This window comes from Podarcis pityusensis (assembly GCF_964106645.2).
Source record: "Podarcis pityusensis genome assembly, chromosome: 2".
In the NCBI taxonomy this organism is placed as follows: domain Eukaryota; kingdom Metazoa; phylum Chordata; class Lepidosauria; order Squamata; family Lacertidae; genus Podarcis; species Podarcis pityusensis.
Window position 1 is genome coordinate 80,663,433 of NC_138029.1, and position 27,990 is coordinate 80,691,422.

Here is a 27,990-nt window from a genome sequence, read left to right on the forward strand (position 1 = left end):
ATAGCTGAATTATGAATTGTATGGTTATGCTATAACGCCCCAGATTTCTTTTTTTACCTTTGGCTCAGCACTTGCCTGCTCACCCTGCATACAATGGGAGTTAAACTTGTGGACGTCACAGTGGCAAAGTTTGGCAGGTGAAGTTCAAGAGGAACAAAACTGAAGACAACAACCATTTGGTGAGCACCCTGAGGGCATCTGTCAAGACTTCCTCTGACCTTCCCCTTCAGGTCTATGGGACTAGAAAGGATAGGGACAGGGTCTTCCCTTGGAGCCTGCCCCCCTCATTTACACCCAAGGCCCAGGGGTGGGGTGGTACTGCCAGACACTCCTGTAGCAGGGTCAGCTCTCCATTTTGGGCAGAAGCAAGCAGGGGGGAGGAAAAGCAGCCACCCCCACCCAATCCTGAGCCCCCCAGCCATTCCCCTCAGTTAGAGATCAGAGCTATGGGTGCCACAGGCTTGTCATAAACGCCCTAGCCTGGCCTCCTTCCCCAAGTACACAGGAGGCCAGTATTAAGGTAGGGTTGAACTGCTGCTCCAGTCAGTTTCTGTATATAGAATGTAGGTGGGGGATCTCTGCCTCAGGCAGGAAAAAATGTCTTGGGCCAGACCTGTTCTTCCGTACCTCAGTGTGAAAGCCCTGGGAGGCCATGATAAGAAAATGAGTAGCCTTTGGCCCTGAGCCAAAGGAAGCTCACCCAGAAAGAGCTGAGAAAGAAGGTTGAAAAGTCAACCTGATCGTGCACCTGCACCGGAGGTAGGAATTCAGTTACATCAGGCATAGGCACACTCGGCCCTCCAGATGTTTTGGGACTACAACTCCCATGATCCCTAGCTAGCAGGACTAGTGGTCAGGGATGATGGGAATTGTAGTCCCAAAAACATCTGGAGGGCCGAGTTTGCCTATGCGTGAGTTACATTAACCGTAATAATCTGTTGCAGGTCCCTTTAATGTTTGCTAACGTCATTTCTCATTCAGACCCCAAGACGTGAGTCTTGTCTCTTCATTCCTTGAATGTGGGAATATCTGTGACCCGGAGCGTACATTTACCCAGCCTCACCCAGCAAACAAGTAAGTGCACTGATTCCTCTCATAAAAGAGAAGTTGGGATTAGATCATACTTTCATTACCCGTAACCTTTTCCCTGCCAGGCTCCTAAAACACCCTAATCTCCCCCCTTGACTCCCACCATTTCCTACAGAGTGTGTCCTTGCTCAGAGCCTGGAAAAACATCTTGGGAATGTTCCCTCCTTTATACAGTGTTGTCTAATCATTCAGCTGCAGTTCTCTGAGTCATAGTATAGCACTAGGAATGAATCAATTTAATCCCTTAACCTTGATGTTTGTATCTCAGAAGTTTCTCTGTAATGGTTGGACAGTTTATTTTCATGGCAGAATGTTTGCAGAGAGGTTTCTGGCTTTATCTTCCTATTAAGAAAAATAAAATCAATACTGGCAATTAAGCCAAAACCCACAAAACAGTAAGCACCCCCACACCTCCTTAAAGCAGTGGCACTTTGTGATTTAAGAGACGTCCCTCAATTCTCTTCCCTCCTCTTCCAGCTTCAAGTTGCAACTGAACATGGTATCTTCTTCATTTCCTTTCTGCTAATGAGTAGATAGGAAAAGTGCACTCTTGCCACTCATATAACTCGGAGACAGTGAACATGAGGCTGACCCTTTCCTTTCTGCACTCAAAATCTAACTGGGAACTCTTCCGTATATTATTTTGTAGCTGTCTGTATATTTAAGGATAGCAAGGTTTGACAAATTACTCGTTTCCACCAGTCACTTTATCAGCAAAAAAAAAAGTCATTGTTTGACAAAATGCCAATTCATTTTTCGGAATACCCAGGCATAGGAAATGAGCCAGAGTTATTTTCTGCAGAATTTTAAAGCAGCAGCAAAGAGAGAAGAGATGTTTACATTGGGGATCGAGGTGAACCTTGTCATCTGAGATTATGTTTAAGACATGTTCATCACCTTTTCAACACAAAAATAATGACGTTAACAAATCTCTCTGTACAGACAAGGCTTTTCCTGAGGAAACAATAGAAATATGAGAATTGCTTTAATGGGGTAGAATGTGGATAATATTACACACATGCCACCTTTTGAAATACGGCCTGCTGAATGTTTTCCTCTATGTACACTGAACACAGCAAGCCAAATCACCTTCTTAATGGCAGAAAACCCTTCAATAAAAATTGATGTGCTTTTTTCCTCATTTTATTTTTTTGTCCTCAAGATGGTGATAAGGATCCAATGAAGAGACTAGGAAGCTCTGGTACCAGAGCATTCATGCAAATCATTCGCAATCTATGTCCTCCTGCAAACAATGGCAAAGCCTTACCTGGATAAGTTCTGTACATTCTGGAGAAAGAGCAGGGCATTTCTGTTTGAAGCCTGGACCAACAACTGTCATGGGTGCCTTCTGAGTGAGCAGCAGCTGCCGGTCACATCTTTTAAACTTTCAAAGAGTTTGCCTTCATTGGCATCCCACTTATATGGTAGAAAGGGGTTTTTGGTGGAGAGAAGTACTGGCCTAGGTTGGTGTCTTGCCCATCACTTGTGGCTGCCTAGGCTTTCCCTAGCTCACTCACAACCTTGTGCTCAGCCTTCATTCTTAAAGACTGCTGGCATGATGAGACATAGACATAAAACTTCTTACACTGTCAAACTATGTCACAGAATCATGGAACTGTACCGTTGGAAGGACCCGAAGCGTCATCTAGTCCAACCCCCTGCAATGCAGGAATCTCAGCAAAAGCAATCGTGACAGATGGCCATCCAACCGCTGCTTAAAAATCTCCAAGGAAGGAGAGTCTACCACCTGAAGAAGAAGAAGAAGAAGAAGAAGAAGAAGAGTAGTTTGGATTTGATATCCCACTTTATCACTACCCAAAGGAGTCTCAAAGCGGCTAACAATCTCTTTTCCCTTCCTCTCCCACAACAAACACTCTGTGAGGTGAGTGGGGCTGAGAGACTTCAGAGAAGTGTGACTAGCCCAAGGTCACCCAGCAGCTGCAAGTGGAGGAACAGGGAAGCGAACCCGGTTCACCAGATTACAAATCCACCGCTCTTAACCACTACACCACACTTGCTCTCCTGAGGGAGTCCATTCCACTGTTAACAGTTCTTACTGTCAGAAAGCTGTTCCTGATGTTTAGTCAGAATCTCCTTTCTTGTAACCTGAAGCCATTGGTTCGAGTCCTACGCTCTGGAGCAGAAGAAAGCAAGGTTGCTCCATCTTCCATGTGACATTTAATTATATGGATATTTAATTATAACTATCAGATCTCCGCTTGGTCTGCTCTTTTCCAGGCTAAACATACCATACTCCCTCAACTGTTCCTCATAAGGCTTAGTTTCCAGACCCTTGATTTTGACTAGGAAAACATAGTCTTCCCTGTCTATTTTAGCATTTTACAGGCCTGTGTGAAAGTACTCCTCTGCTGGTTAAAAGATACATAAGATATTAACTTGCATGCCATTTATTGATCTATTGCCTATTGACATTGCATGGTACGGTGACCTTATTTAATTCATACAGTAATTTTTGAATTCAGAGCCCACTGATTTCATACTTGGGGGTGCAGTAGAACCAGTTGCCGAAGAATAAATAGTTAGGGTCTGATGACAGTAGCTCAGGCTTTGCAATGCTATATGTTCTGTATGCGTGTAACATGATCCAGTCCTGAAAGAAATAAAAAACATTCACGGAGGACATACAGGTCCCTTTGTTTTAGTTTATGTCATTGTACAACACTAGGGGGCAGACTAAAGATGCAGACTAGAGACTAGGAAGACCTTGGTCGTGCAATTATTTACTCTTTCACATCTTTCTTTTAAATATGCTGCAGTTTTGTCTCTCTTCATTATGATGGATAAACTGTACTGATCCTGCAATCATGTGCATACCAAAAATATCTCTAAACTCATATGGCTGCCTGATCAAGGCAACCTTAGGTATTTCCTTAACTGACAAGAGTAAGCCTAAAAAGAGAGTTGTAAAAGAAACTAATGGCCAGGGAAAGAAAACCATTTTATAATAAGTTTAAAATATGCCAGGTGTCAGCTTCTGGAATGAGCCATTTTTAGCCTCGGGGTTACAGCTCCCTTCCCGTCTAGTTTCAAATTGTTAGAGGGGGAGGAAAGTGGATATGCAACTCTCCATTTATTTATTTATTTTTAAATCTTTTTTTCCCCCCATGGTGGAGATGCACAAAGCCACTGAAGACACTCTATAATATTCTTCAGTTCAGGTTCAGTACCTTGACAGCGTTAAAGTGAACATGCCCTTATGTAACCATTGTAGTATCCTTTCTATATATTTCTATATATTTTTTAATTAATTAATTTTCACATTATCATCATACAAACCATAACAAACAAATACAATTAAAAAAAAGAAAAGAAAACATTTTCACACCATATTTAATCTATATTTTGGGAGTACTCAGATCCCTTGACTTCCCTCCAATTGCTCCCCTGGTTCTTTTATAATATCTTATATTATACATGTCTACAATTTCCTTATCCTTAATTATTATAAATTTTAACCATTATCGTAGTATCCTTTCTATATTTACCATTTCTTTTTTAAAAAATTGATTACATTTATGAAAGATTCATATAAATGTTCTATGTAAACTACTCAGAGATTATTATTTTTTAATTAAGCGGGCTATACATTTTGTTAAATAAATATATTGGTACCTAGTACTTATAGAATTTTTTTCCTGGTCTTTCCTTGAGTTTCTTATTTTCAGTTTGATTTCATTTTAGCTTTGTCTCTGCTTTTCCCAAGTCTGAATTTGCAAAGTAAGGTTGGCTGGAAATGGCTTTCCAAAACTGACTTGCAAAATGTACTTGGCGTGAAATACAGCAGCTAAGTAGCTCCGCAGGACTTCCTTCTATGCATATACAGTGGTACCTTGGTCCTCAAATTTAATCCATTCTGGGAGTCCGTTCGACTCCCAAAACCATTCAAAAACCAAGGCACGGCTTCCGGTTGGCTGCAGGAGCTTCCTGCACTCAATCGGAACCCGTGTCGGATGTTCGGCTTCCGAAAAAGTTCGCAAATCGGCATTCGGGAACAGATTTACGGTATTCGACAACTAAGCTGTTCGAGAACCAAGAAGCTGCCCAGACTGCCTGTCGGCTACTGAGCCAAGGCGTTCGTTTGGGGCTATAAGGCTGTACACAGCTCAGGACCAGGTTATGTAAGAAAACACCTCCTACTGTAAGAAGAATCTGTGGAGGAGGCCTATTTAACCACACCACAGTCTACAGGCGTTTGTCTTGTTTTTGGTATCAAGGCAGGCCTTCCGTGTGGGCACCAACTCTAGGGTGCTTCCACAGACAGCTGAAATGCATCTATTTACTCAGTTGTCTCCTCGGCTCCCACGTCAGTCCCTGATACACTAGGGTTATTGTACTGATAATTTGCTAATGATCTGACTTTATGGTGTACTTTGATGAGGTGTTGTTGCTGTGCACCACTCTGCATCTCTTACTTGGCATGAAAAACAGTAGATAAATTATTTTAATATAAATACATAAGATGGTGAGGGATATACAGTGGTACCTCAGGTTACATACGCTTCAGGTTACATACGCTTCAGGTTACAGACTCCGTTAACCCAGAAATAGTGCTTCAGGTTAAGAACTTTGCTTCAGGATGAGAACAGAAATCGTGCTCCAGCAGTGCGGCAGCAGCAGGAGGCCCCATTAGCTAAAGTGATGCTTCAGGTTAAGAACAGTTTCAGGTTATGAACGGACCTCCGGAACGAATTAAGTACTTAACCCGAGGTACCACTGTATCTATCTGTTGGGGGGAGGAGGTCTGGCAAAGTCTGCCATGGTGTATTGAGGTTTGGAAGCAAAGTATTTAAAAGTGTAGTGTATGTTTCTGTGGTAGTCAGTCAGAAAGTGATTAACACCTTCTCCCATCTAGGTGGCTGCCTCAACCTCTGTGAGTTATAACTTTGTCATAAGCAAACTGGTGCTGATATACTGCATGGGAAAATAGTTAGCTGGTTGTGGCAATAACAAAATTGACATCCACACTCTCTGCAGACATAACTAAAGCTTGCCTGTGCATTAAATAGGATTGTAAGGTGTTTATTTTAACTCATTTTTACAAAAAAGATAATAATAATCAAAGGTCCTTTCATAGTTTATTACTTTTCAGTGCTTACTGATATAAAAACAGTAGATGGCTGTTTTTATTCCACCTTCAGTTCATGCCCATTCTATAGGCTCATGATTGAGGACAGTGTGAATCATGGGGATTGTGAGGTCAAGATAAGAAGTCATATAAATAGGAACGACCTTTTCAGGCAATCTGTGACACATTTCCCCTCAAATGTTTATAGCCATTCAGTTCCTTTCCAAATCACATTAAGTGCCATTTTTTGTACTGTCTTGGGTTGGTCATCCATCTCATTTGTGTAAGACAAAAACCTGCCACCTTCTCATTTTATCTTCTCTTGCAGATAATAGAAAGAGGAACAAAAGTGTACACGATAGCCTTGAACTCGTAGGAGGGGGCAGTGAAAGTGAAGCTTAAGGAAAGCTGCCTCATCCTTCTTATTGATCCATGTCCCTCAGAATGTCTTGCATAAGACTGAAGCTAAAGTTTGTTTATAAATATGCTGCCATTGAAATAATGTTGTCCAGAAATGAAAGTGAGATAATATTCCATTTTGCCACTAGTGGTCTTTGTATTTTGCCTTGGATGCTACTTTTAGCCCTGATTTAACCTATTCCCTAGAGAGCAAATTGTCCCGTCCCGCCATTCCACTTGTGGGTTGCTCTTCATCCATAGTATACATACATGCCACTATTTACCTCAAAATACCTGAAACCACAGTTCTTGCAGTCCCTTTAACTGGGAATTTGGATTAGCTAGGGAGAAATTGAAAGCTTAGTCTTATATAGTTGTTTTCTTACGGTAAAATGGAATTAATTCAGTCTTTGATTCTTTGGGGAAAGTGGAAGGTAATGTAGTTAATCGTGTAACAGGGACAGGCAATTCTTGGTATTGTGAATTTCTTTCTTGGTTTAAATTTATCTCTTCAAAGGAAAAGCAAATTACTTTTTTGACTAGCAGACTTTCTGCCTCTGGAAATTGTACTTCCAGAATTAGCAAACGGATTGTTTTTATCCTGAATACAGAATACCAGTGGTATTTATAATGTATTTTGCTTGTGGTTAAAACTGTCTTTACTGCAAAGAGCAATCACTGAATCATATCACCAATACAATTCTAATGTTTATTTTTCAATGTGGCAGACAGGTAGCGTCTTGTCAGAGGCAAGCATATCTGCAAGTGAAATAATGACTCTTTAATTAAGATAATTATAAAATAGGAATGTAAATACTTAAGGTGCAGTATGTCTGCACTTTTTTTCTTTCTTTCACATTATTCAGACACTTACCTTGCATTCCTGAATCCCTCCTGACCCCCTCCCCTCTCAGTCCTGGATGATGATAGCAGTATAGACAAAAGGCAGTCTCAGCTGCTAAACTCTGTTTAGAATGGGTGGCTCATTTGATCTCAGATAGAGCGGTGGAGTACATTTTTTCATAATGTCATGTGGCCTTTCCATTGCTTTCTCTTTCCATGTCCTCTCCTGTTTGTTTCCTCTGCACTGATAATAATAATAAAAAGTCAGTGACACCCACTGACACCGGAGCCAACTCCCTAGAATTCCTTTTCAGAGTTATTTTTTTCAAGCTGCCTGCATTTGGCTACAACCAGGCTTTAAACTTAATCTCTGTGACTTGCAGTGGGGATCTTGACTCAAGCCATCTCTTCACAGACAGTCAGATGGCAAGCACCCTCTTCAGACTCCAAGCAACACTGGAAGGGCAGGGGAACCCAAAGGCTGGCCCTGGCCCCAGTCCTGCTTGTGGTGCCCCAGCCTTCAGGCATTAAGCAGGAAGGTCTGAAGGGGACTTTGGCAAGGGCATATTAGAAGCCACCCCTGGCATTGGGAGCCCTGAGAATGCAGAAGCTTCTAACTGCATTCAGCTGGATGTGGTGAGATGCCTCCTCCAGACCTTTGTGTTCAATACACAAAGTTATGGGATGGTAAAGTTGGGAGTGGGGCTTGCACACGCAGTGGCATAGCATGTGGGCAGGGGCACAGGGGCATTTGTCCCGAGTTCAAAATTGTTAGGAGTGCAAAATTTCAACACCTGACATTCAACGTCACTGGGCTCCACTGAAAACAGCTTCTCCCTGCGAACCAGGAAGTGACCTCTCCAGACAATGGAACAACTCTTCTTCTCTTATCTCTGTGGATGCGATTTCTTGGGTGTGATGCAGATGCCGCTAGGCAGTTGAATGTGTATGTGTACACCGTCCGTTTTCCTCCCTCTCTCCCACCCACCCACCCACCCCTCCGTGCAGTCCCAAGTTCTGGCAGCCCATGCCATGCCACAGTGCGTGTGCGATTCTGCTGCATGTTCTTTGCATGTTCCCTTGAATACCTGAAGAGCGTGATTGCCTTAAACAATTATGTGAGAACTTCAATGTATGTCCATTGCGTAATCGATCTTGCTTTTGCCAGGCCAACTTTTTTCAGTCCGGAAGCAAATCATCTGGAGTATTTCATACTTACCTGCAGCTCCAACTAACAGTTGCCCCCAGTCTGCAGAAGGGAAGAGAAGTACACTCTGGCCTCTGCCTCCAGCCAAAAGGCAAGGGCTGCTGTGTCACCTGAGGCAGCTCCAACCAAGCAAGTCAGATCAGTCTGACACCACCACCCTCCCAGCCCAGTGGATATAAATGCCTGTGAACACCTCAACACTTTTTCCTGGCCTTCAAAGACTGGCCCGCCTGCTCTGCCTTTTCCCTCCACGTCCCTTCCCTTGTGTGTCTTGTCTTTTTTGGTTTGTAAGCCTGTCTCTATTACTATTGATGTGAATTGCTTTTGGGAGACCACATTTGCCTGCACACTGGAATGAAGATACCATACACTGTATAATATAATCTTTGTGATGCAAACAAAACTTTTGAGGCTGGATTCAATGATATGGATGTTAGTTTTTCAATCTTTTTAAAATTAACTTCTAAAGGGGGCACATGTTGTATCCAATATAATCTGACTTAGAGCAGGCCCATTAAAGTGAATAGACATGACTAACTTAGCATCATTAATGTCAGTGGGCCAAACTCTGAGTAGAACTTAGCTGGCTACAATCCAATAATTTTTGTGCGCTTGTTACCCCAAAATGGGAAGTACAATATTTCAAATCTTCCTCGCAAGTGTCTCCCTTCTGGAAGATTTCCAAGCCTGATTTGCAGGGGCTAGCATGTACAGAAGGGGTGTGCATGTTTTTAGATGTTCCTATTTTATCTGGAAGCCACTCTGAGTGCCTGTCAGGGAAAAAGGTGTGTGTGTGTGTGTGTGTGTGTGTGTGTGTAGGTAGGTAAGTGGTGGATAAAAGCATCCAAGCAGAATCACCACAACTCTCTCTCTCTCTCTCTCTCTCTCTCTCACACACACACACACACACACACACACACAAATATTCACAAATATTCCTCCTGCTTTTGGAGCTCTGCCCACTTCTAAAGTATGAATGATGATCAGACCCCCTGTTGGTAGAAAATGCTCTGCCTTGGTCTACTAGAGGTTGACCTAGCAGTGCAGCACATCCCTAAATACTATTTGTGTAACTCCTGAGAAAATGAAATGAATTTATCATATTCTGACAGCCATTAAATCATTAGACTCACTGCTTGTCCATGAACCAGCGCGCTCATAATTTATACTTTTATCTCCTGTGTTTCCACATGAAATAATAATGCCTACCTAATTAGGGATGTAGTGACAATTATTTAATTCCTGTCTGTAAATTTCTTTGAAGTGAAAACACCTGCTTCTCCTTTGTCTTGTCTGGTCATTTATAAGTATCCTGCATTGTGGGCTAGAAGAATTTCAGCTATGCCTCACAGTTCATTTGTGCCAAAGTGGAAAACCCATAAACTGAAGTACCCCAAATAGTTTAAACACGGGTAGGCACAATATAGAACACACTAATCGTGAGTGAATGAGAAGGGGTTTTGTCTGAGGTACCAACGGTAGATTAATTTCTTTCAGCTGCTCTGCAGTTGCAATCCTCATGGGAAGATCAGAATTGCCCCTAAGGCAGTATTGCTGGAGGTTTAGAGGAGTCAAGACTGCCTATGATGTGTGTTGTATCTCTAGGTAGTGAAAGGGGATCAGGATCAGCTGTAAACAGCAGCAAGAGCACCGTGGATAGCCTTGGTGTCAGACTGTGCCAGGGACAAGAGAGTTTCATACAACGATGAAGACTGATAAGTTGAAACAAGGATAGTCAGGATGTTTTGGACTACAACGCCCATCAGCATAGCCCATTAGTCAAGAATTATGGAAGTTGTAGACCACAACATTTGGAGGACACCATATTAGCTAACTTCCAGAAAGATTGCACATCCTGGACGGTTCAAATGGAGAGTGCCCTTAAATACCTATTCTATTTATTTTTCTTGCCCACCTTTTGAGGCAACTACTCACAACTGAAGAAAAAACATAAAATAAAAACAACATCAGATAACATCACATACACATGAGCCTGGATTCATACACCGCTGATTCATGTTTGTTAGCATCTCTTGGTGGTTTCCAGCAGTTCCCTGTTCCCTTTGTCCTGTGTTTTCTATTTCCATGTTCCATTTGCTACATGAGTATACATTTATATTCCTAGTCTGACATAATGTTGCAATGGAATGCAGTGGGCAGAAGGTGGCAATCAAGTCTATAACTCAGGCTACCAAGTGATCAGCAGAGGATGGAGAAGAAAACAGGAAGAGAAACTATTTATATTAAGTGACCTAAGAGCTGGATTCCCGTTAAGAAGACAAAGAAGTCCCATGGACAAGGGCTGTGTGATGTATGTGATCATTAGTAGAGGGCCTGGCTGTGTGCAGCTTTTGCCACATAAACAAGTCGAATCAAATTGTAGTCTTCAGCAGGAGCCATTTCAGATGCAGTCATGAAGCTCATTGACTTTCACCAGCATGACTGCATGAAACTCATTTTTTTTATTTATTTACCTTTTTTTCGAGAAAAATTTGGACTGGTAAATTTGTACATTTTCTGTTTGCATTGGAAAATTTCTTATGCCCTAAAGGTAAAGGACCCCTGATAGTTAAGTCCAGTCGTGACGTGCTTTTGAACTGCTAGGCTGGCAGGAGCTGGGACTGAGCAACAGGAGCTCAACCTGTTGCGAGGATTTGAACCGCCGACCTTTCGATCAGAAGGCCCTAGGCTCAGTGGTTTAGACCACAGCACCACCCGTGTCTGATGCCCTAAAGAGTGATCTAATTTAGCATATTTGCTTTTCTTGAATTTAGCAAAGCTAAAAGTGTTGAAACTGCAAAGCTTGTATGAGTAATTTGTAATCTAATCACTGTTACTAATATTCAATTTCAGTGATCATTGGTAAGGTGAGTCAGGACTATTTGTGCCTTGTTCCTCACTCTCACCACCCCTGTGCTCAGTTCTTGTTTGCTTGTCTTCTCTGTCCACTAGCCTATGTATGCTGTCGTTTAACACCACACTCATGTTTGATTTGATCATGGATGAGGGTGATGCTTTGACATGACACCTGGGGATTTATCTGACCCAGGTGTGCCAGCCCAGAGGCTGCAGTGACAGGAGCCAAGGGAGTTGCTATGGTCCATAGGACATCCAGGAAACTCCTATATCTGAACGCTGTCTGTGAGGGCCTCCACCTGGTGTTCAGCAATGGGGATCGTAAACTAGGATTACTGCTGATGTACCATCCACCTTGTTGTTCAGCAGCTTCTCTGACCGAACTGAAGGAGACAGTCTTGGATGTGGCTTTAGGGAAACCCATAGTGATAGTTCTGAGTGATTTCAACATCCATGCTGTGGCTTCCTCTAGCATCTGAACTCAAGACTTCATGGCTCCCATGATGAACATGGGGCTGTCTTGTCGTCATCAGTCTGATATACAGGGTAGGGGACACCTCTGTCAAGGCTTCGGGAATTTTATTCCTCCCCCAGTGGCAGCAAGAAGCAGAGAAAACAAGGTAGAGTCCTTTTTAATGAGTTTATTCATTCAAGAGACCAAAGAACGCAGCCAGCCCTGACAATGGTATTGCTCCAGCTGAGCCCCTCCTCCCTCCTTCCTAGCAACAGCATTTCCCTTTACGGTGGCCACTCGTGGCCAATTGGCGCTGACTCCTTTGTTCCTGCACTCTTAACGAACGCCGAGTTCTGGGAGAAGGGGTGGGTCAGAAATACTCTCCAATGACAATGTGTCAGCTGGCTGCTCTAACCTCTGTCTCCCCTCCCCTTCTCCTAACACTTCCCAACTCTTCTGTTCGTCTGTCACTGAGCTGTGACTTTCCTCAAACCCCTACTGTAAATCAAGGCTGCATTCCTCTTCTCCTGCAGCGTCAGGAGAATGGGTGTGTGATCTCCACCATTCCTCCTCTATCTCGTCCCCTTGAGTCCAGTCCCTGAGAACCCTCAGCTGTGCTCCAGTTGGAGGAAAGGTGGTCTGGAAATAGCAGGGTTTGATCCCTTACTGGTTAAATTTGGACTCACAGCTCCAATCTCCTGCTCAGGTATAGTGGCCACTCACTCATGGATAGACCAGTCAACTCTGTTGTTGTGTTGTGCAATAATGAGACATGCTGGGCTCTTGACACAGTTGCCTTCTCTGGCACTCTGGCATTTTGCACCTTAGTGTAACAGAGACCTAAGGGTAATGGAGCGGGCTGGATGGTGCCTAGAACACAAGTTGCAAAAGACACACTGCAAAGCTGACCAAACACAAAAAAAGCTCATAATGGAGCTTTATGTGTGGTAGTGAGTGCGTCACTTCTCTTCTGCAAGGGATGCAGGTGGTGCTGTGGTCTAAACCACTGAGCCTCTTGGGCTTGCCGATCGGAAGGTCAGCGGTTCAATCCCCTTGACAGAGTGAGCTCCCATTGCTCTGTCCCAGCTCCTGCCAACCTAGCAGTTCAAAAGCACGCCAGTATGAGTAGATAAATAGGTATCACTGTGGCAGGAAGGTACACAGCGTTTCCGTGCGCTCTGGTTTCCGTCACAGTGTTCCGTTGTGCCAGAAATAGTTTAGTCATGCTGGCCACATGACCCGGAAAGCTGTCTGTGGACAAGCACCAGCTCCCTCGGCCTAAAAGTGAGATGAGCGCCGCACCCCATAATTGCCTTTGGCTGGACTTAACCATCCAGGGGTACTTTACCTTACCTCTCCTCTGCCATTGTATCCTCAACCACCCATCCAATGGAGCTTTTTTTGGTAATGTTCAGGGTCTGTTAAAATATACTTACAAAAATTGAGTTTTGGACCCTTTGAAAGCCCAGTGTGACTTATTTGCAAGGCACTTGGAAGTTAAGTTGCTGTGTCTCACTCCCACAATGACTGCATAAACAGAGTGGATAGATCTGGGAGTAAGGCAAGAAAGCTGACATTCCTCAACTCAAATGGATTCCCTGGGAGGATGCTATCTACTAAATAAGGAAAGTTATGTTGCTATATTCACTGCTGTGTGCAAACAAAAGACTTGGGTTCAATACCCCTATCATTTTTAGATTTTTTTAACAAATCTAGATTTTTAAAATAAAACCCCCAATTTTATGCATATTCATATGGAAGTAAATCCCAAATTGTGCCATATTATGTACAGCTCAGATGGGTCCCCAAATATACTTACATTTCTACAGCAGTGATCTGTAAGTTGGTATTAATTAGTAATATTACTTGGGTCTCACTATACTTAAAGCAAACAAAACCCAACAGTAAAACTAACCCTAGCACGCAGAGTTCTCCAAATCCTTTTTCATACACACACACACACACACACACACAGACAACCTAATGCCACCCTCAATTTCTTTAAGAATAATCTTCATTCAGCCTCTATCCTGGACCATATATTTTTTGCACTTGGGATATGAAAACATTTCCCCCTTCCTTTCAAATTGGTAGTCGGCACTGCAAGAGTACATTTTAACCCTTTGCAGCAGGTTCACTTTCAGTTCAACAGGATAATTGATCAGCAATTATGTAGCAGGCAGGTGGAAAATGGGAATAGGGTGGAATTTGCCTGAAAGGAAAAAAAGGATTAAAGAGACCTGGATGCATGTGTCAGGCTCTAGGTCCTTTCCTGTTTCTAACCTTGTGGTGGTGAAGTGATTGGTATCTAATTGCTTCAGGGGTTCCTCCTTGTCTTCTTCTTCTTCTTCTTCTTCTTCTTCTTCTTCTTCTTCTTCTTCTTTTATGAACAGGTCCTGTAATTCTTTTTCCTAGTACTATCAGTAAGCAAATTTGTTTTAGTTTTTCCTGTACGGGGCACCGGTTCTGATTCTTTATGTGTAAGAAACGAAAAGTGTTCAAGGTGTCGGTGACGTTATTTAGTTCGCTAATTGTGATTTTGTTTTTGCAGCATCATACGTAGGCAATTCTGGCTGACTCTTGGGTTTACAAGTGACAGGAAATAGGTAAAATCCTGTTAGTTTCACTTAACTCCTATTGATTTCAATGGAGCTTAGGTTAGTCATCAAGTTGGCACCTTGAGCTCCTCATTTTCTTATTTGCCCCATCTCTAACAGACAGCAGTGGAACGTCTCTTTTTTTAAAAAAACACAACTGTCTTTGACCTGAATGTGTATGGAATTTGTGAAACTGCAAAGAAGAAATAATGATGGATGATGACTGATCAGCAACCTTCCATGACATGCTGACTTTATATCTGTATATGAGGGAAATGAAGTTTCGTAGATGTTTAATCTAGGCTTGCCAGATATGTCTTACTTGAGGAAAATATCTCTAATTCCTAAACACTGCATTTAATACATTTCCCTCATTCCAAAGCACAGCACTGTTGTAGTCCTGTATGGAAAAGGAACCCAGGGAAGCCAAATGGCATTTATCATTAAAGCCTGATCTAGCCACTGAAGAATGTCTTGGCTACAACCACCTCCGTTCTGCTAGGAGAAGAAAGGGGGCGGCGGCACCAAAAACCAAGAGAGAAGCAGAGGGAGAGATGGCAATTCAAAATGGTGGTAAGAACTTTTTGTGTTTTGATAAATCCTGAACATAAAATCAATTAAAGGTAAAGGGTAAAGGGACCCTTGACCATTAGGTCCAGTCGTGACCGACTCTGGGGTTACGGCACTCATCTTGCTTTATTGGCCGAGGGAGCCAGCGTACAGCTTCCGGGTCATGGGGCCAGCATGACTAAGCTGCTTCTGGTGAACCAGAGCAGTGCACAGAAACGCCGTTTACCTTCCTGCTGGAGCGGTACCTATTTATCTACTTGCACTTTGATGTACTTTTGAACTGCTAGGTTGGCAGGAGCAGGGACCAAGCAACGGGAGCTCACCCTGTCGCGGGGATTTGAACCACCAACCTTCTGATCGGCAAGTCCTAGGCTCTGTGGTTTAACCCACAGCGCCACCCTTGTCCCTTAAAATCAATTAGTCAATAACAATAATTGACATAAGTATGTTGAATAATCATATAATAAGGAGAGGATGAAAACAAAAATGAATAGTCCCGTTCCCCCCCCCCAAAAAAAAATCACCAAAAGCAAAAAAATAGATATACAGTAATTTTCAGGGTCAATCTTTATGAAATGCTAAAATGTCCAACCCTGTTTCAGTTAAAAACAACCTTCTTTGGGTGCACTGGGAGAAAAAAATAACTAAGTAAACCAAAGTGCAGGCATTAATTTATAGAACAATCAATATTATTATTATTATTATTATTATTATTATTATTATTACTATAACCTGCCCATCTGACTGGGTTACCCCAACCACTTTTATACACTCTTATACATGGGGACATGGGGCTTATGTTAAAACTTGGTTGGCACTCATGTATCTTGGGAGACAATGCAGGAGTGTACCTTTGGGATGAAGTCAAACCATTGAAGAGTTACAGCTCTGACTGTAGAGTTTGATACAGGAGACACATGCTTTGTTTCAGCTGAGGCAGATGAAGGCACCCAGTTGTACTGTTGCAGGTGCACCAGGGTGTTTCTTCTCTCTGTGCTCCTCCCAGTGTTCATTACTCCTCTGGTCACTTCTATGGATGCATGACCTACCTGTCTGTCTCCAGGCACTGCAGTCACCTGCAAGGTGGGGTTAATGTTGCCAGCTTTCATGTCATGTTTGCGAGTTAAAACTGAAACTAAATCATAATGCAAGTGAGTATCACAGAAATATCCAACCACAAATCCATGTACATTCCATGGACCACCTGAATGAAGCTCATGGGCCACTGGTAGTCCATAGGTCACAGTCTGGGAACCTCAGGAGTTGACAGTACTGAGGAAGATGGATCAATGGTCCGACTCAGAACGTCAGGCTTCTGGGAATCAGCTTCCTCCCCCCATGGCAGTAGATAAGCCGAACAAAGGAAAAGGAGTCTTCTTACCAGTTAGAAACTTTAATAATCACAGTGAGAGAACAAAGAAGACACCTCCTAGAAATGGCGGTGCTCCCAATTAAGTTCCCTCCCCCCTCCATCCCTATTAAACTTCGCCACTCCTATGTCTTGTAATCTGAGCTTGGAGCCGCTGTGTTTTCTGTTCTGCCACTTTCTGAGCTCTCCGGGACTTTAGGAAAGGGGGGTGGACACTCCCCAGAGACTGTGAATCTGTTAGCTCTCTCTCTTCTAGTGTTCCTTCTGCTAGCTGTTCCCGATCAAATATTTCCCAGCTTCTGCCTTCTGAACTATGCCCCTTTGCAAACCACTGTTCCAAATCTTTACTGTCCTCCAGCTCCTGGGAAGATTCAGGATCAGGACAAGGGGGTGGCTCCCACCATCCCTGCTCAGTACTGCCCTCCTCAGCACAGTCCCTGACACAGTATAAGGCAACTTCCTATGTTAGTATTAATATATGATAAATTATTAATAATGATAACTAATCATATAGACTTAAACCAACTTATTTAAAACATTATTGTGATATAAATCCCCATATTTGATCATTATTTGATTCTTGGCAACATTTTGATGTTTCTCCTCCTTTACTACAATTCTGCTGTGCTAGAAACATCCAGGTTTGGTGTGGAGACACTCTGAACATTATAGCCATGATCTCTGTGGTAAGTTGTTTGTGACAGCATCTTTCTGAAAGTGTAACATGTAGTGTGGCCCTGCACAAGAGGAAAGGAGAAGCCTGAGTGAATGATCCTTCATTTGGGCACTAGTGCCGAGCATTTTGTGGTTGTGACACTGCTTAAAAGTGGAGCCAGTGTAGTGAATTAAAATCTCACATAGGTTTCTTTAGACCAGGTATGAACATGTTTCAGGCTTGTGTTTTTGCTACAACTCCAAGGTCTGCCAGGTCAAAAGTGACATCTATGGGCTGGAGCCATTATGTACTGAATCCCATAAGTCAAAATATAGCCACATTCACAAAGGTCTTAAACTGGCTACCAGAACCACACATAGACCTGCTCAAAAGCAACCAAATAATATTCATATTTTACTGTAGAGAAACACAAAGGCTGATAAGCTATTAGCAAAAAAAAAAGCCAGACCTGACACAGCAGTATTTTATTTTCCTTCTGATTATACAAGCGATTGTTGAATTATTGAGAGTCATGAACCCTTGCTGCAAATCCTTCAGCAATCTACCATATGCCCATTCCTGCCTTAGATTAGGAACACAGGAGGCTGCACTATCCTGAGTCAGACTATTGGTTCAGTATCATCTACACTGACTGCTAGCAGCTCTCCAGAGTTTCAGGCAGGGAACTTTTCCAAACCAACCTGGAGATGCCAGAGTTTGAACCCAGCACCTTTTGCATTCAAAGCAAATGCTCCATCACTGAATTACAGCCCTTGCCCATAAACTGACAAGTGGTGTGTGATCTCTCTCATAGGGTTGCTGTGAAGATAAAACAAGCCACCTTGAGCTTCACTGAGGAAGAGCATAGCATATGTAGAAAATAAGTAAGATGGAACACACATGCATTTCCTCTTCCTCGCTGTCCTCAGCCTGACATTTAGCCCCACCATCATTCTGAAATGTGCTTCAGATTGATTTCCCCCAACCCCACCCCCAAAAAATTCATTTACAGATTCGTCTCCTTTGCCACCTGTTGTTCCAGTAACTAATATTTTAATAGAAGCTGGTATTGATTTATAGTCTTTGGTTTCCCTTCCACGCTTTGTTCTATGGAACAGCAATGACTTCACTTAGCTAGTATGATGACAATAATAATAATAAAAATCTTCGCAGATAATTAAATGCACAAACTCCCTAAGGCAATGCTTCCTTCTGGCCTGAACCACTTAAACTTTAAAAGGAGCTGGAAAGTGTTAAAGCCTCTATCATTTCAATACTGGAACATGAAATTTGTGACCAGATGCATTAGATACCATTCCTTTAATAGGAAAAAAATGCTTTCATTTTAACAATCAGTGACTTTTTTCTTTTCTTTTTTTTTAATAATTGTGCATATTATGCAAGTCCTTTAATATAATTGTGTCGATTGAATAAGAGATCTGATTTAAGACACTCTATTAAATTACTGGCAGTGGTGGCCAGAGGCTAGGAGTGTTCTTCTTTCATTCCATTCATATTGCAGATCAAGGATCCAGTTCCAAGAGTAGTAAAAGGATACATGTTACAGAATACACCTCCACCTTTTGCTGGTTCTCTTAAACTTTTTTTTAAAAACTTCTGTAAGCTTAATAAGGAAGAATTAATAAGATGCATTCCTTCCAGGTATGTTAATGACATCAGTCTTTCATATTTCTGCCGTATGACAGAGAGATAAAGGCTGTAATTCTATGCACACACACCTGGGAGTAAGACCAGTGAGACTTACTTCTGACTAGACACAATAGGACTGTGCTGAGTTTGATCCAGGCTTAGTCATCCTTAATATAGACCCATTGCAACCATTGTGAATTAACGGGACTAACCTAATCTGGCTTGCTCTGAGCATGACTAAATCTGGATCAAACCCAACAGATTTAATGTGCATTTAAAAGGAGCAAAATTCTATTTTCAGTTGCGGACTTCACTCTGCTCCAACAGCAGAACACATCTTACACTGGGGTACAGTCAATATGTATACAGTGGGTGAGATTCACCTAATGAGCTCCATCAGCGGAAGCCCTGCACAAGGACTTCCAGTTGTGCAATGGGGTTTCCTTCCTTTCCACCCCTGTGTGCCCTCTGAGTCCCCCAAAATTGGCTCGGCATGGAGGGGTTAGAAGAACGTCAAAAACATAACAAGGTTGGTCTTGCTTCAGTTCCAGGGAAACTGAAGCCCAACCTCTGGGATTCCGCTTCAGTTAGTTGGCTCAGATTATCCAAGAGATGGTGCTACAAAGCTGAAAGCACGTGCTCAAGCCACAGCATGCATTACTGCAACAGTGTGTGGATCCATAAGCAAACCTTCATTCATAGATCTAAGTGACTGGGGTGGGATAGAGAGAAGTGGCTTCTCGGAGACCCTGGTCCAGAAGCATATGAGGATTCACACCCAAGTGTTAGAAACTTGAATCTAACCCAGTAGAAAAATTGGTAGCCAGTGCAGTGCTTTCAACAGAGGTGCCACATGCAGAAGCATTCTGCACTAGCTGCAGCTTCTGGACCAAATTCAAGGGCAACTGCGTGTTAAGTGCAGCTATTCCTGTCCAACAATGGCCGTTGCTGGTGACAAAGATGGTCAAAGGCACCCCTGAGCCTCCAGTGATAATGCTAGATCAAGAAACAGCCCTAAGCTCCCCACCTGTTCTTTCTGAAGGTGTGTAACCCCATCCCAGCAGGCAACCCAAAACAACTCACCCACAGAGCCTCCAACCTCTGGGATTCAGCTGCAGTTTGTTAGCTCACATTACCTCCTGATTCAGATGCTCCAGAGAAATGGAGCTGTCCTTGTGCTCCAAATCTAGTGAGTGGTCACAACAATCTCATGTAGGTGTTGAACTAAACACCTATGGTAGCAATTGAGATTAATTTGAGGCATGATTTATAGTCTCACGTTGACCACATAATTTTTAGTTAATCATAGTGCAATCAATGCCCCATTTTAACTGTTCTATCTACGTTGAATATGTATTTACTGAGAAATGGTATTTACTGAGGGACACGGGTGGCGCTGTGGTCTAAACCATTGAACCTCTTGGGCTTGCCAATCAGAAGGTTGGCGGTTTGAATCCCTGCGACGGGGTGAGCTCCCATTGCTCTGTCCCAGCTCCTGCCAACCTAGCAGTTCAAAAGCACACCAGTGTGAGTAGATAAATAGGTACTGCTGTGGTGGGAAAGTCAATGGCATTTCTGTGCGCTCTGGTTTTCGTTATGGTGTTCTGTTGCACCAGAAGCAGTTTAGTCATGCTGACCACATGACCTGGAAAGCTGTCTGTGGACAAACGCCGGCTCCCTCAGCCTGAAAGCAAGATGAGCACCGCAACCCCATAGTCACCATTGATTGCACTTAACTGTCTGGGGGTCCTTTACCTTTTTACCTTACTGAGAAATATTTTGTTTACAAGTATTTCCCTTGTACAGGCAGAGAATTTGTCTCAAAGTCAAGACCAGAAATGTCCAGGGGGCGGGGGGATGGTGTTAAGAAGCAAAGCAAAGGAGATGTGGGAAGTGAAAGCAAGGACAAACATTAAGGGCAAGTGTTAAGAAAGAAACCCAGTTGCCACAGAGAACATTTGCAATTCTAAGCACGGGCCCTTGGGCCCTCGTTGATGTTCTGTAATGAGTGAGTAAGAATGACGCAGGCAGCTAAAAGTGGAGGACGGGGTTCTTCGCTCTATTAGAAAGGCCAAATGCTGTCTTCATTTCAGATTGCTCAGCTTCATTACATTCAGAGCAGGTTGCACATGTATGTGATGGCAGACTTTGGCCTCCATCCAGAAGACATTGATTACACGGTCACCAGAGCTAATCACAATCAATGGTGCCAAGAAATTAGGTCATCCTAGTCCAAAACCCAGTAGTATGTGTACTGCAGTATGATAACAGGGACACCAGCAAAATGAATCTGAAAAAGGCAAACATTAGCCCACTGCTTTGAACTCAGGAGGCAGGTGGCAAGACACACAAAGGAAGGAGTCTGTGACCAGGACTCTACAACTCCATCCCCTTTGGATTCAATAGGACTTACTTCTACATAGACATGGATAGGTTTGTGCTCACAGCTCCTGCGCAAGAGTTAACCTTGGCTTCTGCTTATCCAGAAAAACAGCAGCTTCAGTTGTTGCAGAAGAAGAAATGAACTTCTTGAAGCTATTTAAACTCATTTCACTTATGGAGCCTTGCTTTTCATGTTTGGTTAAAGCCTGCCATATGAAGGAATTCGCTAGACATCCCATGGTGGTCTGGGGCTATGGGTGTCCTATGCCATTGGAAAACTGCCTGAACATTGCCTCCTAAAATTGACTCTTGCTTACATTTGCCAAAATGTTTTCATTATGTCTCCTAGTGTAGCCACTGTTTCAAGAGGTGTGAATCCATGTTTATGGCCAGCTGTGTACCTGAGGGAGCAGTTTTGAAAAAGATCTCTACAGTAGCAACCTCCCCAAACCTTGCTTCCACAATTCCACAAAGGGCAATGTAAGGGACTGTGCCAGAAACCATGCCTGAACTGGGGGACTCTGGGAACTCTGGCCATCAGTCAAGACATTGGTGAGCCTTCACAACAATCAGGCATAATGGAAGATATATTGGGTAAAAACTAGTCCAGTTGACATTAGTGTGGGAGGTTTCTCATCTTGGTTTTTATCAGGCTTTTGACCGAAATCCTGTGCTTCCTTTTTCATTAAACTTATAAACAATCTTCCCTAGTAAAGGGGTTAATTTTAAGCTCATTCATCTTACACAGACGTGAAATATTTTCTCCAGCACATAAATTACAAATTTTAATAAACCAGGACTTTGATTGCTCTATGTGGTTTGACCTGCATTGTAATCTAGGAGAGACGACTTGACACGGTTCCAAAAGTCAGTTTCTGTTTTGCATGTTAGAAGATCTAAAAATTTGGGCATGTACAGGTTTTCATGGCCTATGAGCAAACAATAAAGGTAAAGGTAAAGGGACCCCTGACCATTAGGTCCAGTCGTGACCGACTCTGGGGTTGCGGCGCTCATCTCGCTTTATTGGCCGAGGGAGCCGACGTACAGCTTCCGGGTCATGTGGCCAGCATGACTAAGCTGCTTCTGGCAAACCAGAGCAGCACACGGAAACACCGTTTACCTTCCCGCGGGAGCGGTACCTATTTATCTACTTGCACTTTGACATGCTTTCGAACTGCTAGGTTGGCAGGAGCAGGGACCGATCAACGGGAGCTCACCCCGTTGCGGGGAATCGAACTGCCGAACTTCTGATCGGCAAGTCCTAGGCTCAGTGGTTTAACCCACAGCGCCACCCGCGTCCCATGCTGAGCAAACAATATTGTTGCTCAAAAGTTATTTGACCGGCTCATGAAAATAATTGCTTTTGCCGGAAAGTGATCATTATTTGCTTAGAAAAAAGTTCAATTCATTGTTAACATGGATTATCTTTAATTTATGTTCATATACCCTACAATCATTTCCCCACTCAAATTAAACTGGGTTTGTAATTGGAAACAAGGCTTCAATTTCACCCTACAGCCATGATCACTGAATTTCTTTCAACTGAGAATGCACGATCCAAAATCTGGAAATGTTTCAAGGTCAAGTTCAGTTCCTTGGTGTTCCAAGTTACTAAATCCAAGCTTCTGTGTAATGCAAAAGCTTTGTGTATATTTTCTGCAAATTCAAAAGAATTTAGCAGAGATTGTATGGTTGTGATATATACGAATATATGAATCAGTGATCATGTTTTATTTTTTTATTATATTTATACCCCACATTTCCCCCCAAGACCTCACAACAACCCTATGAGGTAAAATAGGCTGAATAGTCCCAGGTCACCTGGTAAGATTATTGAGTGAGCAGGAATTTGAACCTGGGTCTCCCTGGTGCCCTTGTCCAACACTCTAACCACTACACCACACTGGCTAACCATTTTATTTAATAGCATATTTATTTAGTATTATTTTATAATCTGCTACATTCCTATCCCGTCTCAAGAAGGTGCATGTGGTTTTCCTTGCTTCCATTTTATCCTCACGACAACGCTGCAGCTAGGCTGGGATAACAACTGGCCCAAGGTCACCCAATGAGCTTCATGATTCAGTGGGGATTTGACCCTGGGCCTCCATAGTCCTAGTCTGATGCCTTAATCAGTACACCACACTGGCATATGATATTTAAGCATACTGACCATGACTAATTTATTCAGATATTTAGCTATTCAAATATATTGTGAATAAACAGTTATCTACATGACTGTTGTGTTTTCTTCCAAGTGATTTTTCTTCTACTGTCATGTTTCAGAGCAACAGTGGTCAAGGTGCTCCATTTAAATTAGTGGTTTGGAATGAGCAAAATATAGATGAGAAATGATATCCTCTGTATTTAGATAGCCCTTTTGCCTAGACCCTCTCAGATATTCAGGGAGGCTTGAGCCACTGCCAGCTTTTGGGGATCCCTAGCCAGATAATCAGAGAAGACATGTTCATCACATAGAACATCATGGGGTTGGGTGGGTATCTGCAGTTGTGGGGAATTGGTATGATCTGGGGTACTGATTCTGAAGAGCGTTGGTTGGTGGAGGACAGCACTAACTTAGCAAAAAGATGAAGCATGCTGCAAAGAACTCCCATTTCTCTATGAAGCCTTCTCTGGATCTACACAGCACCTTCCAGAGCCCAGATTACACAGGCATTTCTCTTGAAGCCGTTCTCTTCTACTGTCTTTGCAGTAAAGAGAGAGTAAGTACATTGATGTATTTTGTTTGTTTGAATACTAGTCTCTTCAATGAGCCTGAAGAGTCTATAACCAATCCATTGGAGGGCCATATTGAGTCTCAGTTGTGATGACACAGTCCATTCACACCACATTTCAGGGAATCCTCATTTTCACACTGCAGATGGCTCAGTCAAACAAGTAGTGCTGGTTTGCTCCACAGGATCCCACATTCAAGTATATCACTATGTGGTAAAAATCATAGGTGCTTACATAGAGACAGCATCAGCTATTCTCTCGACAGATTGAAACGAGGTAGCCATGAACATTGAACTATCCTTCTATATACTGGGACGCGGGTGGCGCTGTGGGTTAAACCACTGAGCCTAGGGCTTGCCGATCAGAAGGTCGGCGGTTCGAATCCCCATGACAGGGTGAGCTCCCGTTGCTCGGTCCCTGCTCCTGCCAACCTAGCAGTTCGAAAGCACGTCAGAGTGCAAGTAGATAAATAGGTACCGCTCTGGTGGGAAGGTAAACAGCGTTTCCGTGCACTGCTCTGGTTCGCCAGAAGTGGCTTAGTCATGCTGGCCACATGACCAGGAAGCTGTACGCCGGCTCCCTTGGCCAATAAAGCGAGATGAGTGCCGCAACCCCAGAGTCGGCCATGACTGGACCTAATGGTCCCTTTACCTTTACCTTTACCTTTACCTTTATCCTTCTATATATCTTTTTCTATAGCATCCTGTACATGTATTAAACATTCCTTGTTTGTGTGAACTGAAAGTTCCCTGAAGAAATGGACACATTCCTAACAGGTGACTTGACCTAACCCCATAAGGTTGGCATTGTTCATTTAGGAATGTGTTCATAACCACTTGGTTAGGTGCTGAACATGTTGTGTTCATGTAATCCAGGAATTACACAGCTGATGAAGATGCCATGATAATGATGCCCTAGTAATTTGGATCTAAAGTCCTCAAACCCTTAAATGGTGGTGACTAATGCTATGACTATAGTGTTTCTTTGAGAATATAACAATACTTTCCAATAAATCCCATTGTTAGAGCTGACAGCTCGTCTTTAAACTTCTGAATATTTATGGCTTAGTTGAGTTTGGCTTGTCTGCTTTTAGCACTGTGTCATTTTCCAGGGACTTTTGCACATGATTAACAATTAACTCTGTTTGCTACCCATTGGGATGATTAATGTTCTTATATGAAACAAATTTCTGCAGAGCAAAACACCTTTTGTTTTTGCTAGGCCAAAATACAGAATGTGTGTTTGTTACAAAATGATTTATTATTGAACTTTCATCAGTGGGTTTGCTCTCTGATATTGTATCTCCCCCCATGCACACATCATCTCCTGTTATTGATTAAAACTGAATGTTGCCTACCTCACCGTTACAATGCTACTTCCCCACATTTATTATCAAAAAGTACACAATTCGTAGGGGATACGTTGAAGTATTTGAAATTATGTAGCATAAGAGAATGGTAGGTAATAGATAAATAAACAGGATTTTGAATAGCCTTGTAAATAACCCCACAGAAGTCACAAGCCTGCAAAAATTATGACTACCCTGTCAGAAGCAAGAAGCTGACATTCTCGTGCTAGACCATGCATGGAAATAATTTCAGATTGGTAGCTCCTGAGAAAGTTGCCACTATCAGTCATTCTTGATTAAAAAAATTTATATGCCCCAATCAGGAGACCTTTTTATGCTCAGATGTACGAACAGATCATCTGCATGTGCCAGTTGCCCAGTTGCCTTGTTCCATTAGAGGGTTCTGGTCTCGACTGTTGTGTCAGCTCACACCCTGCACTTCCTCAAGGCACTTAGGGACCATGTATGGTGGCCATTTATATTTAATGGTTCTTTAACTTGTTTGGCTCTATTGTTTAGGCTGAAGTAAGTTCTCGGTGCAGTGCATACTAAAAAGAGCATGTAAAGGTCATCAGTAAAGATTTTACTCTAGGAGCTCAGCCAAGACTAGTATGAAAACTCATTTGTTCATGGATTTGGCAGCAAAGACTGACATGAGCATTTAACCATGGAGATTGTGTACATTCCTTACAGTGTGCTAAATCTCAACATACAATGCCATTCAATAGCATATTTTGTTCAATTAAGTGGATCCTTGACACTTAGTTTAATGAATGCCTTTTTATGTGTATCCAATTATTTTTTTGATATGTTTTCCCCTTTTGCTGCAAGTTGTTAAAGCTTTGCTATGCTCAGTTCTTTTCTCTACTTCAACCCCATACCCTTCTTAAGGTTACATATATTTATTTCTAATCACAAATCTTACATCTTTAATATTAATTGTCTCTTGCTAGCTATCCTGTCCTGGAATCCCTGGGCTTGGGCATCACCAACGCAGCAGCCAAAAGAAGAGCCTGGAATTTACATACACAGTAGTATACCATGTGACACAAGAGGTCAGTAGGAACTAACCTGACAGCTGTTCTTTAGCAAGAAGGCCAAATTATCACTGTCAAAGTCTCGACATACATGCATGCTTACCCATCTGCCTATCCTGCTTCATCTCACATAGCTTTTCTCCTTAGTAGCTACTGGCCTTTTGCCTGTGTTCAGGCTTTCCATAGGCATAGGATGCTGAACTAGATGGGTCACTGGACTGATTCAACTGGCCATTACATTTTAATGTTGGGTTTTCCATTGGGGTTTGGGGTTGTGATGTGGTTGGGAGGATAAATATATATTCTGAGCCCAAAACAGGTGGATTCTGCATCCTGCACATTTACATATTCATAATTTATTCTGCTGCATCCAATTATGAGAAAAGGTCAAGGAGTTCTGCAGATCACTGATGTTCCCCCAAGCCAGTGGAGATCTTTATTCATGATTCTTTAGCTTTCCTGATGCCTAGCTCCATAAGCCATCAAACCTACAAAGATGTTTTGTTTTATAAACCATGTGCTCACTGGAAGGACAGATTGTGAAGCTGAGGCTCCAATACTTTGGCCACCTCATGAGAAGAGAAGACTCCCTGGAAAAGACCCTGATGTTGGGAAAGATGGAGGGCACAAGGAGAAGGGGACGACAGAGGACAAGATGGTTGGATAGTGTTCTCGAAGCTACCAGCATGAGATTGACCAAACTGTGGGAGGCAGTGGAAGACAGAAGTGCCTGGTGTGCTCTGGTCCATGTGGTCACGAAGAGTCGGACATGACTAAATGACTAAACAACAACAACCAATCAATAGCTTGCAGGATTTTCATGCTAAGGATTGCATTTGGTTCTTTTTTTCCATGTACATGCAAGAAATGTTGGAATACATACGACCCTCCTAAATGGGGTTCTCTGAGCATGGAACTGTCAAATATTGTAGCATTCCTATCATTTCCTTGTGCAATCATAGCAATAATGCATTTTAGTCTATAAAGCTCATGCAAGTTATATTGCCACAGATATCTAAGTGTTGCTTATCATGTTTCCTTCTGATCATTTGTCAACAGTAGAGCAGTGGGTAACAATGTCTTTTGGACTGGTAACATTAGGAATTGGAACAGAACCATTATTTTAAGCTAGGCGCGCAAAAACAGTTTTGTTAAATGTGTCTATTAACTCTGCTCCGAGATAACAAGTATCCAGCTTAGGCATGACATCATTGACTGGAAAAGCAAAACCCAGACTTTCAATACAAGCTGGCCTGCAATATAAATCCTTGAAACATTCATCCTGTAGGTGATATTTTATCCTGCATGCAACCTGGATTTGTAAGGCTAGCCATCCCTTCTTGAGTCACCTCTGTACAATTTGAAAGCACTGGTGCACAGCTAACTGCTAGTGCATTGTGTTCAGTTCCAGCAGCCAGTGAATGATTTCCAGGAGTTGATTATTCTTGGATGAATTGTTTTCTGACAAAAAGTATGTGCAGGATTGCCAAACTGTATTTTGTATTTGCTGTTACAAATGTGCAACTGTTAACCAACTGTTATACTCCATTGATAAATTAGTCTACATTGGTGGACTTCATTTTGTGCATTCCACTGGCTATGTTCTTTGATATTTAACAATACAGTCTTCATGCTTAAATGATAGATGTGCTCTTGAAGTATTTGAATGGGGGAGGGGAGTCAGCTTGGTCAACAGGGGCAGCAGCCTCCCA

General features: G+C 42.6%; 1 long non-coding RNA gene across 3 annotated transcripts; it reads left to right on the top strand.

Moving 5' to 3' along the window:
- Positions 1–27,866, top strand: LOC308469262. 3 transcript variants are annotated; one of them, XR_013982065.1, is made up of 3 exons: positions 1–179; positions 14,914–15,104; positions 26,195–27,866. It is a non-coding gene; the product is annotated as an uncharacterized lncRNA (long non-coding RNA). The 3 variants fall into 3 exon arrangements; XR_013982066.1 differs by having other exon boundaries at positions 14,919–15,104; XR_013982067.1 differs by lacking the exon at positions 1–179 and adding an exon at positions 14,516–14,540.
- The last annotated feature ends 124 nt before the right edge of the window (positions 27,867–27,990 follow it).